Genomic DNA, 15,543 nt, shown 5'->3' on the forward strand with positions numbered 1-15,543 from the left:
AACACAAACTGAAACTGGCGATACAACACTAACCCATGACTTTGGTTACATAACTGATGTTACCTAGTTCCTATGAAAAGTTCAGTATGTACAGGTCTTGTGATCCCATTCCTAGCAAAACTATGTACACCAGAAAACTGCTCAGGCTATTTCTTAAAACGAAAAAAACACTAATCAACTTTATATGAAAGTAGTAAAAAATCAAAATCAAGAAAAAATTACAGAGTCGAGATAAACATTATATAAATAGTTCCCAATAGAAAATCATAAAAGTGGCTCCCAAAATGCATCATGTCAATGAGTTTGAAACTGGGTAAAGAGATTATTGTTAAACCCTCTCAGCTACTTAGGATACAATCAATACATGTACCTTAATATTCAAAATAATGTTTCAAACTTAATTTTATACCAAAATAATGTATATATATACTTTTATACAAGTAAAAATAATATCTATATATATATATATATATATATATATATATATATATATTACTAACAAAACCAATAAGCAACTATATTAAAAATATTTTAAAATATCATTAAAAATAAAAATAAAAATTCATATCAATGTGAGACATGAAGCGATGCCATCGCTATAAATTTTTGTATGAACTCGAAATCTTACATGTTCTATTGTAAATATTTTGGCATTCTTCTTATGATATCATAGAACCCTGAAGGCGTAGATAAAAACATTGTATTATATTGGAAACAGTACAACTATTAAAGAAAATAATAGTTTTAACTAGAAAGAAAAAAAGCTTTTTCTCATCCAGTACAAGGAAAATATTCACTGCATACAGTCTAATAACAAGTTATCTATTTGACACAGTGTCCGAGATTAAGCTTCCTTGATAGATGTATTTACAGCATTCACTAGTGTCTGAGCTTTCTTGGTAATGGCAGACCACTGTGGATCAGGGTTCCCTCCATTGTCCTGGATACTCTTAACGAGCCTTGAAAACTCTTGAACCATAAGAACCTCATGAGGCAATTCAGTTATGACACACTATGCTCACTGGGCTTCGGATCCCATCCATTCTGGAGCTTTCCTGCAAATTTGACATTGGATGAAGATTGAAAAGATGCACAGTTTTCCTCGTAAGGAATCACAAAATCACGCAGGCTCAGACATCCTCTGGATCCATGGATGATTATATCCATTGACATATCAGAGAGAAACGAACATTCAATAGTTGCAACTCTCCCATCTTGCCAGAGGAAAGTAGCCCCACAAGCCAGAATGACCCATGCTTCATTGACAACATGTCCAGGGAGTGCAGCTACAGTCTGAGGCATCTCGTAATAATTAGAGTACAAGATTTAAACTTTAATGTTGAGGGCTATGGAACAAGGAAAAATATTCCATGTTAACCTACAATTTCTTTTAGCACCTCTTCCTTTGGAGTATAGGTATTCTGCAGAGTTTGTCAAATTTCTTTTCCCACAGAGATACAATTTCGTTAATAGAGTAGGCTTTGGTAGAAATCCTCAAATACAGGATATCATAAGTCTAAAAATGCAAAGGGAAGAAGGCAAAATATTGCAAATCTTTAACTGCAATTTTTTTCAACACCTCTTTCTCCGGTATATAGTTCTTCTCCAAAGATGGCAAGAAGCCTCAAATTCAGGATCTTGTAATAATAGTGTAAACCCAAAGGTAATCCAATACGTTGGATTCCATGGACAACATTACATAGTACAAAATTGCTAGATTCCAAATACAAAGCAGACTCTTCTCATAGATCTTCCCTTCTTCATTTTAAACACATTTCCATTGTAAGTGGATCTATTAAACGCCCAAATAAACACAAACTGAAATTAGCGATACAGCACTAACCCCTGATTTTGGTTACATAACTAATGTTACCTAGTTCCCAAGAAAATTTCAGTATGTACAGGTCTTGTGATCCCATTCCTACCAAAACTATGTACACCAGAAAACTACTCAGGCTATTTCTTAAAACGAAAAAAACACTAATCAACTTTATATGAAAGTAGTAAAAAATCAAAATCAAGAAAAAATTACACAGTCAAGATAAACATTGTATAAATAGTTCCCAATAGAAAATCATAAAAGTGGCTCCCAAAATGCATCATGTCAATGAGTTTGAAACTGGGTAAAGAGATTATTGTTAAACCCTCTCAGCTACTTAGAATACAATCAATACATCTACCTTAATATTCAAAATAATGTTTCAAACTTAATTTTATACCAAAATAATGTATATATATACTTTTATACAAGTAAAAATAATATATTTATATATATTTTACTAACAAAACCAATAAACAACTATATTAAAAATATTTTAAAATATCATTAAAAATAAAAATAAAAATTCATATCAATGTGAGACATGAAGCGATGCCATCGCTGTAAATTTTTGTATGAACTCGAAATCTTACATGTTCTATTGTAAATATTTTGGCATTCTTCTTATGATATCATAGAACCCTGAAGGCATAGATAAAAACATTGTATTCTATTGGAAACAGTACAACTATTAAAGAAAATAATAGTTTTAACCAGAAAGCAGAAAAGCTTTTTCTCATCCAGTACAAGGAAAATATTCACTGCATACAGTCTAATAACAAGTTATCTATTTGACACAGTGGCCGAGATTAAGCTTCCTTGATAGATGTATTTACAGCATTCACTAGTATTTGAGTTTTCCTGGTAATGGCAGGCCACTGTGGATCAAGGTTCCCTCCAGTGTCCCGGATACTCTTAACCAGCCTTGAAAACTCTTGAGCCATAAGAACCTCCTGAGGCAATTCAATTATGACACACTATGCTCACTGGGCTTTGGATCCCATCCATTCTAGAGCTTTCCTGCAAATTTGACATTGGATGAAGATTGAAAAGATGCACAGTTTTCCTCATAAGGAATCACAAAATCACACAAGCTCAAACATCCTCTGGATCCATGGACGATTATATCCATTGACATATTAGAGAGAAAAGAACATTTAATAGTTGCAACTCTCCCATCTTGCCAGAGGAAAGTAGCCCCAGAAGATAGAATGACCCCTGCTTCATTGACAACATGTCCAGGGAGTGCAGCTACAATCTGAGGCATCTCGTAATCATTAGAGTTCAAGATTTAAACTTTAATGTTGAGGGCTGGGGAATAAGGAAAAATATTCCATGTTAACCTACAATTTCTTTTAGCACCTCTTCCTCTGGAATATAGGTATTCTGCAGAGTTTGTCAAATTTCTTTTCCCACAGAGATACAATTTCATTAATGGAGTAGGCTTTGGTAGAATTCCTCAAATACAGGATATCATAAGTCTAAAAATGAAAAGGGAACAAGGAAAAATATTGCAAATCCTTAACTGCAATTTTTTTCTACACCTCTTTCTCTGGTATATAGTTCTTCTCCAAAGACTTGCTAATTTTCTTCTCCCACAGATCTATATGCTCATTAGTGGAGTAGGTGTTGGCAAGAAGCCTCAAATTGAGGATCTTGTTTAGAGTTATAGGGTCATCCACTACCTTGATGATATATGTCCCATATCATCCTTCTTTACAAAAGCAACTGCACATCTAATGTAGGATAGTACATTAACAACTGATCAAAGAGTACACGATCAAATTCTAGTCATAGAACACAAACATTTTTTTACTGGAGAGAAGACTTTAAACACATTTAGCATTTCCATCTCCGGATATGGAAACTTTATCCCTTGCACTCTCAGTGAAGTCTAAATACCCCGAAATTGGAAAAGATAGCCCCAAAAGATAGTTGCTAGAGACGTGTAAGGGATGTTTTCTATCTCAGTGTCTTTGAGAATTTGAGAATTTTCGCTTTGGTAGAAAACATGGTCTTTATAGGCTCCACCACATGGGTTTAATCAACATAATCGCTGAACTCAAATGGAAAAAACCTCTGTAAACTTCATCACTAATGATTATGAAAAGATTTGGAATTCCCATCTACTTCTAATATATATACAAAATTCTCAAACCTCATCAACAATGTGATATACCTTGATGGTTCCAACCTCAATGTAAGACATGAAGCGATGCCATCGCTGTAAATTTTTGTATGAACTCGAAATCTTACATGTTCTATTGTAAATATTTTGGCATTCTTCTTATGATATCATAGAACCCTGAAGGCGTAAATAAAAACATTGAATTCCATTGGAAATAGTACAACTATTAAAGAAAATAATAGTTTTAACCAGAAAGCAGAAAAGCTTTTTCTCATCTAGTACAAGGAAAATATTCACTGCATACAGTCTAATAACAAGTTATCTATTTGACACAGTGGTTGAGATTAAGCTTCCCTAGATAGATGTACTCATTCACTACTCAACTAGTTATTTATTTCACAAAGTGACTGAGATTAAGCCTTCCTTGATAGATGTATTTACAGCATTCACTAGTATCTGAGTTTTCCTAGTAATGGCAGGCCACTGTGGATCAGGGTTCCCTCCAGTGTCTCGGATACTCTTAACCAGCCTTGAAAACTCTTGAACCATAAGAACCTCCTGAGGCAATTCAGTTATGACACACTATGCTCACTGGGCTTCGGATCCCATCCATTCTGGAGCTTTCCTGCAAATTTGACATTGGATGAAGATTGAAAAGATGCACAGTTTTCCTCGTAAGGAATCACAAAATCACGCAGGCTCAGACATCCTCTGGATCCATGGACGATTATATCCATTGACATATCAGAGAGAAACGAACATTCAATAGTTGCAACTCTCCCATCTTGCCAGAGGAAAGTAGCCCCACAAGCCAGAATGACCCCTGCTTCATTGACAACATGTCCAGGGAGTGCAACTATAGTCTGAGGCATCTCGTAATCATTAGAGTACAATATTTAAACTTTAATGTTGAGGGCTGGGGAACAAGGAAAAATATTCCATGTTAACCTACAATTTCTTTTAGCACCTCTTCCTCTGGAATATAGGTATTCTGCAGAGTTTGTCAAAAAAAAATTCCCACAGAGATACAATTTTGTTAATGGAGTAGGTTTTGGTAGAAATCCTCAAATACAGGATATCATAAGTCTAAAAATGCAAAGGGAAGAAGGAAAAATATTGCAAATCCTGATTACCTCCACCAAACTTGCCTAAATCTCTAAAGACCCCTGCAAATAGGCGATCATAAACTAGGTCATGCATCTGGGCATATTCAAAAACAATAAGGCCCTATATGAAAACCTACTACAATTTTCTGTCTGAAATACAAGATTCTCTGGAACACAAGATGGCAAGCACATTTCATTTCTTTTAGGATGAAGAATGAAAAAAATCTATGATAGAACCCCTACATTGTTGAATCCAAATATAGAACACATAAATGTAGAGTGGAATCCCTCTATTGGGAGAAAACAAACATGTTAGAATGTTTACTCATAATGAATCACAAAAAATAAAAGCCAAAATATGCATAGCAACAGGTAAAAATGTAGTAAACTATTACGTCCTTCTCAGTTATCACAAACCACTTGGACAGATGACCTATTGGGACACCCACGAGAAAAAAGAAGTAATTATTCAATAGATTAAGCTTAGTGTTCACAAATAGGCGATTATAAATTAGGTCATGCATCCGGGCATATCCAAAAACAATAAGGCCCTATATGAAAACCTACTGCAATTTTCTGTTTGAAATACAAGATTCTCCAAAACACAAGATGGACTTGAGAAGCGTTATGAAAGTATCTTACTCTGTTTGACTTGAAATTTTCTTGAGAGTTAGATTTTGGTATCTGGATCATTCTCCCTTTTCCCAGTAAGTCGTTGATCCACATCATCCTTGAACAGGCCCGAGAGAGATTGAACCCCGGCGAGAGGGAAATTATGTCGAAGGCGTTCCGGCTGGTCGGCTTGGGGGAGGGGAAGGTCGGGCCAACATCTTCGAGCTGTCTGACATTGACATCATTGTCGGCCTACGGGCGCTTGAAGCCCCGACGGAACCAAGAAACCACCATGACCTGCGGAACGGTGATCCTCGTCAGAGGATTAGGGTCTAGCAGCCTGATAACCAGACGTTGGACCTCAGAGGAAAACCAGGGCGGGCATTTGAAATCCCCATTAGATCTTATTATACATCACTATGAGATTTGCATCGTTTCGCATCGTGGAAAGGCAGGTAGCCCGCCAGGAGCAAGAGCACGAATAGTATGACTCCCAGGACGAGATGTCTGCCTTGGTTCTGTCGTATCCCTTCTTGGTAATCACCTCGAAAAGTATGCTTCCTTCAGTTACAACCGCATTGAAGAGCTCGCAGGCGGAGTTCGTAGACGGGTATTTAACTATGCGATTTGAATACCTGAAACTAATTTGTAACTATTTTTTGTGATCGAAGGTTCAACTTTTCTCAATCGTCTAACATCTAATCATATGGTGCACAAGATGACAGGTAGGCAAGGAGGGGAGTTGATTTCATAAGGAAACGCCTTATGGCGTAAATATCATGATTATGCAATTATGCATCCTATTCTCCTACAATTATAAATGTGTACTTATTTATTTAACTTATTTTGCATTTCGTGGTTGGGATGTGCTTATTTTTGTCCGTAAGAAATTTGGACAAGTTTTAGAACTTATTGATACTACTATCAGGGAGTTACATTTCTCCTGGATATTCTTGAATATTACATGCTTTATGTAGCCTATAATGGATTACTCTTCAATATTTATTTTGTAGTTCCCCACCATGTAAGGAATGACAAAATCGATCTTTACGCTTGAACTATCATATGTTATGTACAGGTTCTATTTCGAACAGCTTTGCCTCTTGTACAATATTATTTCTTACCAAACTTATGTCATTGCATGCTTCCTTGCACAATATTATGCAGGAACTTGTTGATGTAACATCCTTGTATGATGCTTTTAACTCTCACATAAAAAATTACTGTTAACAATTTGATGTTATAAAAGCATATACATCTATAGTTTTGTTCAAGGCAAATTATACCTCACACCATTCTCTGTGTATATTTATTATCGATCACTCTTGTGTTTCTTCCCACATTTGTCATTAACATCATACCTTTATATAGGTCTTATATTTAACATATGAGATATCATATTTCTTAGATGAGTTCCTTAGTTGTAAGGCATACGCGACTTATATAACGATAATAACTTGTAAAATCCATAGATTGTGTTGTATAACAAAGTAGTCAAAGGATAATTTTTCATTCTATGTATATTTCACACAATCGTTATATAAAGCAATCTACTACAATAACAATTTGTATATATTAGTAGGTTTGAAAGCATTTCCATATTATATCTAAGATATCTCCTATTCTTGGGTTGTGCACTTAATCCACATTGACATAATTATAAAATACCTTGCTTTGAAATGTACTAAAGCTTCTTTATAATAAGGGGCACCACTCCACCCTAAATATCATTATCTCTTCTAATGTGCCTAGCAAAAGGGATATATGTGTGTGTGTGTGTGTTTTGTAAAATATATGTATTAATGTACAAGTGATAATTAGTTGCTAGATATTTGTTACAAGAAGGTACTCCTTTCAATTTATGATTTATTGTATCTTATAGTCATACTTTACGTATGGGACTTAATGGTGTGCCTACTTAGTGTTCCTTGAGCTTTGGGTGGAAAACTAGTGAAGGCCACACTTACAGGGTTCACATGAACTCCCTATGGTCTTCATTATTTGGAAAAATGGGCAATGTAGATGTGATTTACCGATCGGAGGATGGAGGTTCACTCCTTCAACCCTAACTCGATGCATTGGATGCTTATTCCCTCATTTTTATTTCTTCCACTGCCTTAGGGTGTTGTCTTGCCTGTAGAGAATTGTCGTTCATGGCCTTGGCATACTGGAATTTGTGGTTTCCTACCATATTTTTGTGGCAGAGTTATCTTCCTCCTTCAATTTGGTGCTTCTCCCTAGCCTAAATAAGGGTAAGGATTTTATTTAGACATTGTGTTTGGTTTATTCCCTTAAGTATTAGTTTAATTACCTGAATGCACTTATAAATATATACTCTTCCTTTCAATTTGTTTTAGGGCATTCGTAGGTCTTTTGGCGTCAATATAGTTTTAGCACCAACTTGAGCGCATCACAGGAGTCCTCAAATAAGATGGTTATGTTTTCCACGATTAAGTTCGCTCCCATACTAATTATGGATTTATTTTAGAGAGATTTCATTTTCTGCTTGTAATTACGTTATTGGGTGATTGATAGTCGTCTCCTAGTGTATCCTATTGACTTCTGGTGTCAACCTTTCATATGGAAGGGTTGGAATGTTTTTCTTTTTCTTGTCGAGAGCATATTTAGGTAATCGTCCTTTTGAGTTTCATAATTTTCCTAGATAGATACGAACAATGGAGGCCATGAGTTAGGGTTAGAATTGATTAACCCTAACTTCAACCTCATTGGGGTTGTATTTCCATTAGGGAATTTTTACTTTTGGCGATCGGAGTGCAGGTCCACTTAGGATAATCATGAGGGCTGATTTTTTCCTTACAGCTCCAACTTCTACAGAGGTATGAAAAGGTTACTTCCCTGGTAAGGTTTCATGCACTACCTAGTACCATGGTTCTATAATTATTTATTGCCGAATATGTATAGCTCTTACCCTTTTCTGTATTTTACCCAGGCGTTGCCCTATTATCCAAGTTCTTGCGTTCTTCTTATTTTATTTTCCAGGTTGCATTACAACTTGGAGATATTTCTCCTCATTTGTTATACTCCTTTTTCTATTACCAACCTACACTTATTCTCCTAAAGGTGGCTGGTTCTCTATTGGATTTACGAAGGTAAAACCCTTGCTCTATTTCTAGAGTTCCCAGTTGTTTAAGTTAATTTTTCTTTGATGAAAAGGGTATAGGGGATTTGGTTACTTCCAGAAAATTTCCAGATATGTGTGTAAGGCTTTTAGCCATTCAATGTATAATTATGGCCGATGTGTGTACTTTACTCTTCATCATGTTATGAGAAATTATTTGGGTATTGAGACCTTGTTCGATTATCACGGTGTATAACCCCAACTAATAACATAATAATTTTGGTATCGGTTGTCCATGTATTTTACTAATTATTATGGTTTACTTGTCTTCTCGATATATGTTTAACAAGTTCTCGAAAGACCCTACGCGCTACCCATTGGGCACTCTACTACAACTCTTTCCTGCTTCTAGTTTCTACTGATGAATTCCATACATTTATCCATTCTTATAGACTTCATTGTTTTCGATGTGCCTAGGGCTAGAGAAAAAACGTCATCTCACTCATTTCTAGGTATACTATTTATGAAGGTTATCCTTTTTTATTTCCTTTTAAATTATTTTTAACCCTGGAGGGCTTTTTTCTTCTTTCTTTTTTATCTGGACCTGTCGCCCTTGGTTTGTAGGTATGGCTTCCTGAGCCACTATAGGGGAAGTATCTGCCTGCATTAAAGTCTTATTTTTTTCAACACATTGACTCCTCTACATCTAACTATAGGTCGGCCTTTTATGAACGTTCGACTTTGATATGCCTATGCTAAGGCCTATGGTTTGGTGCCTGGAACTTTCAGAATTACGAGATTTTCTTTGAGTTACTCTTATTTTTATAATTTCAACCCAATTTGGGTTGGAGTAAAAAATGTGGGGATAAAAATTTATTATCACTAAATGCTATAGCGTCACCTCAATAATATATTTGAAATTATATATATCTATATATATAGGTAATTGTCTAGTTTCTTATATCTAATTCATTGAAGCATGTATGTTTATGAAAACGTGGTGTAATGCTTTTGAGTCTTTATACCAGTATACCCATCATCTACTATTATGTTTTTGTAGCTTATAGATCTTCTGGGATTTATATAAGTTATTCGAAAACACATTTTTTGTTATAGAAAATCAGTATTCTTTAATGGAAATTCAATCTATTTTTCCCAAATTTTAGGATTTGAATAGGCATATATGTTTTTTTTGTTAGTTCATTTATCAATTATCCAATCTATATAGTAGTTGTAGCCTCATCTTGCATTGCTTATTTTAAGCCAATTTGACGAATTTTGTTCTACTACTTATGGAAGATATGCTTTACGGTGTTTCTTTGAGTTATTTATAATGGATATGTCTAGAGCTTTCGACTCTATGTTGTTCCAGAAATTTATAAAATAATTCTTGATCAAGGCCCCCTATAATAGCCACTCCACATGACTAAGATTAAAATAATACTAGACTCTCTAAGTCCAGATTACGTTGGAATGTAGGTGCATCAGCGGTCCTTATGTTCATTTTTTTAGTTGTTTTTTATTTAAATAAATTGTCAATATAATATCATATGTAGTGCTTACGAATTTGCTATCAATTTAGTTATGAACCTTGAGTGTCTAGTTTCATCTGGTTGCACCGAACTGGGTTTGTGCTATTTTCAACTACTATTAAAAAATACCTATAACCCTATTTTGACTTAGATAACGTAAGTCTGCCTAACTTTCACTTGATTCTTCGATTATTATTTGCTTTGCATGTTAGACTAGTAGCTAGAAAATATGGATTCCACAAAGATTGAACACGGATTCTGATGCAGAAGCATTCAGCCCAAGGAAAATTATTGTAAATAGTAAACATAGGGGTCATGCATTTTAGGAATTAGTTTCCTAGGTTCCAAGTCAAAGTAATATTTAGGCCTTTAAATGTGATTTTATTACAAATGGGAGAATATGTAAATGCTCTCAAAACAAATAAATGAGAACACGAGTAGTTCCATGATCCTAGGAGCAAGGGAGAGCTTTTAGGCATAAAAGGGAGAATAGATGTGGACCATTGAGCAAAACAGGGGGCTTTTCTGTTTTAAAATAAAGAAAAGATGGAGTGGATAAAGTCTGCCATATATGTACTTATGTAGCAAGCTTTAGGGCTTTATTGAGTGATTTAAGGAAAGGATGGGATCAGTAATCCAATCCCAGTTTCCATATAAACATATGTAATCCTATGGGTAGAGGAGGAGGCGACCAATAGTAGAATCTGGCCTGTGTAGGTGTGTGAGCGAGACCGAGGAGTCTCAAATGTAATCTATGTATTTTGCATTAATATATATTCAGAGTTTATTTCTTACTTTGTCAGAGTATTGAAGAATGTTTCATGAATTAATTACTTGAATTGTAGGCTCTGTTGCAAGAGATTTTAGGCAGAATCCTGAAGGATATGCAGAGGTGTAAAATGATTCAAAAGAATAAAAAAAGGGGTCTTTGAATCCAATTAAGGAAGTGAAGAGAAGCTCTAGAGAGATCAAAGGAGTGTGAGGAGTTTAAGCTCAGAAGGAAGAGCGAGCTGTGAATGAGCAAAACAACGCAGTGCAATTGGGCCAAGACAAAATCAAATGGAACACAAAGGAGAACGAGACAAAGGATTGTGGAGAATCCTTTGAAGCCATTAAAGCAAAGCCTTAAGGGGCATGAGAGATTAAGCCACAAGGAGGCGAAGTGGAATAGCAAAGGCGTAAGGTGAAACCTTTAACAAACCCCGGAATCCATAAGAACTGAAGAAAATAGTGTAAGATCAAAGAAAATAGGCGGTAAAGGAATTAAGTAATAACACTCAGCAACCGTTAGATCTGGTAGATCAAAGGTTGAGGTTGAGTCACAATTGAGGCTTGGAGAAGTGCAATGAACAGTCGCGATTAATCGTGGACCGTTGGATCATGGCCAGATCAATGGTCACGATTAAATCGCATATCGGCGATAGGAGGTGACAAGGGTCAATAGTTAGCGGAGTTGCGATATCATTGATAGCAATATATCAGCGATCAGCGTCGGGATTTATCGGTGATCGGTGTCGGAAGGTTCAAAGATCGGAAGAGTAGTGTAAAGGGAAGGCGGACCTGACGATATTCTTGAATGCGAATATATAAGGTTTGAAATCCGGCATAACGGTTCAGAGCGTGGATTCCTTTGTATCCCAATATTTAATATTTCCGATAGTTGATATGGTGCGGGCTTTTTAATGTGAAAGTATGCATTAGCGTTCTAATAGTGGAATAGTGGAGTCGGAAGGATGATGGCTCATATGTATATGACCATTGAACATTGCGATGGTCGATTGCGATGAGGTTTTAACCTCGAGGTCTGTGCTAAGGCCATGAACAAAGCGGAAAAGATGTGTATTCTGTGTTAATCCTTTGTGTAAGGATTATAAAAGGAATAAAAGCGCCAATAAATTGGATTTCATATATAGTCCCGAGAGGAAGTATTCGCAGGGTGATTGAAGTTCCTATACACAGGAACTATGTAAGAGGGCCATTAACCATTTATGGTCTGTAGATTTGACTCATTTTTTGAGTTAAATATCTTAGGACAATTGTAGATGCATCATGGTGTTGAATGCATACTGTGGGTATATGTGCGGGTGGTTTACCCTACACCATTAGTGGTATCAGATCAGAAGTTTGTATCAAAGCAGATTTGTAACCTGTGAAAGGGAACTTTGAAGTTCTGGAAGACTATAGCATTCTAGCAGAGGCTTGGAGTAGACGGGAACAAAGAATTCCTTAAAGGAAAGAAAAAGCAAGATTGCTTAATACAAGTTCTGAAGGAAAGAGGACTTGGAAAACAACCAGAAGACAAGCCATTCAAAGTGCAGAAGAATGGGTGAAACAAGATCAAACTAAGATCTTGAAGGTATGTTCTGTTTTAAATTAAGAATGTGTGTTTTTATACTAATGCACAGGTGACAGCAAGAGAAGCTGTGAGAGAAGAACCAAATGTGTTCTTGAAGACAGAGTAAGGAGAATACACTGAAGAAGAAGTGTCAGTGACCCTGAAGAATCCAACAAGAAATTGGACAAAGAGGATAGCTGAAGTGTTCTCAAGAGAGTGTGAGAGATTGCAGAAGCCTAGAAGGAGCAAAGGTGTTGCTCAAGAGAAGGTTCCAGATAGAGGACTCGTGCTTACCAAAAGACTGAGTGAGGAGAGCTTAGTGAGGTAATATTGTAGCCAGGAGGACTAGTTGTTTCAGAGGCTTGTTGCAAAGCAGATCATGAAGAAAGAAGAGAAGAAGATGACTACTGATAGTCATAGAAGAGGTTCAGAGAGAAGCCACAACAGAGGATATAAGAAAGAGGATGCCAAAGCAAATGGCAAGAGGATGAGTCAAGAAGAAATTGACAAAGAGGTTGCTGAATTAAAAGAACAACTCAATGCATTAAGGAGAATGCTCAAGGAAAGCTAGAGACTAGGATGGGTCTTGAGGAAAAAGCCAGTGGAATGGCATGAGATGTAAAGAAGGCTACAGCAAAAGCAAGTAAAGTGGTTGAAGGAAAAACTCAAGGAAGTTGAGTTAGAAATGGAAGAATCCATTTATGAACCAGAACAAGGAGAATTTCTGGGAGAAAGTGAAGATGAAGACTTGAAGACCAAAACCTCAAGTGAGGCCAAGGGGTCTAATGATTTTAAAACTAACAATTTGTGTATGTATGCAGGTGAAACATGTAAAGAAGGACAATTGGCTAATATTTTCATGAAGAAGGAAGAAGAGCAGCAGAATCAAAATTCTGTTTTGGGAAAAGATGAGATAGATAGATCTCATATACAGCTAGAGAAATATATCAAGCAACGAATTGAAGGGCTTGAAGAGATTGAAGAGGAGACAATCACAAAATTTCTAAATCATCTGAAGGATTTAGAACAACACGGGACTGAAGGAAAACTTGAATAAGAGACTATGTTAGCTGAAAATATAGTAAAGGATCATCAATTCACTATGATGATAGGCACAGTGGATATAGCCATGGAAACTGTTAAGATAAACAGTAGGGAAGAAGGACATCTACTGAATGATGTTAAGAAGGAGGAATCCTATGCAAAGGATTTTACCTTGGGAAAAGGAACACTAACAAAGGAGTGCTTTGAAGAGGATGGACAGTCTTTTGAAGATGTCAAAAGTCTGGAGGAATACTCTAGGAGAACAAAGTATAATGGAGAAGACCTCTTGAATGAGGGAAGTAGTGATTTGCTACTACAGAAAGACCTTAAGAGTACAGGGGTGAAATAATGACAGTATTTTAATACTGTAACACAACATGTGAAGGATGAAGCTGGAAGAATAGAGCATTGTGATGAAGTGCTTGCTAAGTGTGAAGAAGAAATTAAACTACTAGAGAAACTGATGAGAGAACCTGATGGTAGAACAGAAGCTGCAGTTACAGTTTTTTAAGAAGAAGATGTGTCTCAAGTAGCCATGGAGATAGGAAGATGCAATAATTTGTTTGCAGGTTCATTAAAAAGCATGAACGAGTATGAGTCTGTGATAGCGATTGAGCAGAGGTTGTTTGAAGATGGAATTAAACAATTTCAAAGTGAAGATAACCAACAGTAGGTTAAAGGAGGAGAAGTTCACTACTATGAACCCAAGAAAGCAGACATCATTAGAACAGATGGTGTGAAAGAGAGACTAACTGACAGTCTCATGAATTCTGCTGAGAATTCGAATCAGCATACTGATGCGCTGGCAGAGGAGAAAGAGGAAACAGAGAAACAAACTAAACTGTTTCCAAAGGAAGATAAGGCACAGTAGCCTGATGTTTTTTATTTTAACAAGTGTTTTGAGTGTTCAGGTTTTGTTGCAGATGCTAGAGGAGATTTGGCACAAGAGAATATTGAAATAAAGATGGAATAAGGAGATTTTGTGGAAGAATTCAATCCATGGAATGGAGAAGTTAATTTGTTGGAAAGAATGTTGAACAGTCATGATTTAATCATGAAAGAGGGTAAGGATGATAGGGAGGCAGCAAGTAAAAGAGAAGTCAGCATAGGAGTCACAACAAGAGTTGAAGCAAGAGAAAGCAAACCGAAAATGGCAGCAAGCCAAGCAGGAGTCAGCATAGGATTCAACATAGCAAGCAAGGAAAAGGTGGAGGCAAAGTCTACAGCAATGTCTACAATGACAGCAAGCAAAGCCAGCGTAGAAGACAGCAGCAACAACCTGGAACAAAGAAATATGAAGCAGAATATGGACCAGCCCAAAGATATGTTGGACATAGAAATTGAAGAAATATGGCAGTTGATGATGCAGCAGTTCAAATGGAGGAAAATGGTAGCAGTAGGAAGCAAGATCAATCAGAAGTTGAATCTGATTGACGAGAAGAAGAAGACAGCAGACATACAGCAGCAGCAAAGGAACAAAGCATCTGGACAGTTACATAACAAAGTATGGGATCCAAGAAGACCAAGACTAAAAGACACATGATCAGGAGATCATGAACATTTTCTACTTTGGGAGTCTGATGCAGGAGCATTCAGCCCAAGGAAAATCATTGTAAATAGTAGACATAGGGGGTCATGCATTTTAGGAATTAGTTTCCTAAGTTCCAAGTCAAAGTAATATTTAGGCCTTTAAGTGTGATTTTATTAGAAATGGGAGAATATGTAAATGCTCTCAAAACAAATAAATGAGAACATGAGTAGTTCCATGATCCTAGGAGCAAGGGAGAGCTTTTAGGCATAAAAGGGAGAATAGATGTGGACCATTGAGCAAAACAGGGGGCTTTTCTGTTTTAAAACAGAGAAAAGATGGAGTGGATAAAGTTTGCCA

The 15,543-nt window shown here is 36.3% G+C and overlaps 1 pseudogene; it reads right to left on the reverse strand.

Moving 5' to 3' along the window:
- Positions 1-844: 844 nt before the first annotated feature.
- Positions 845-1,302, reverse strand: LOC149167410 (putative oxidoreductase At4g09670 pseudogene; annotated as a pseudogene).
- Between the last annotated feature and the right edge of the window lie 14,241 nt (positions 1,303-15,543).

The sequence above is a fragment of the Pinus tabuliformis genome, chromosome 5_1, assembly GCF_031772625.1.
Source record: "Pinus tabuliformis cultivar Carrire ecotype Pingquan chromosome 5_1, CPIR1, whole genome shotgun sequence".
NCBI lineage: Eukaryota > Viridiplantae > Streptophyta > Pinopsida > Pinales > Pinaceae > Pinus > Pinus tabuliformis.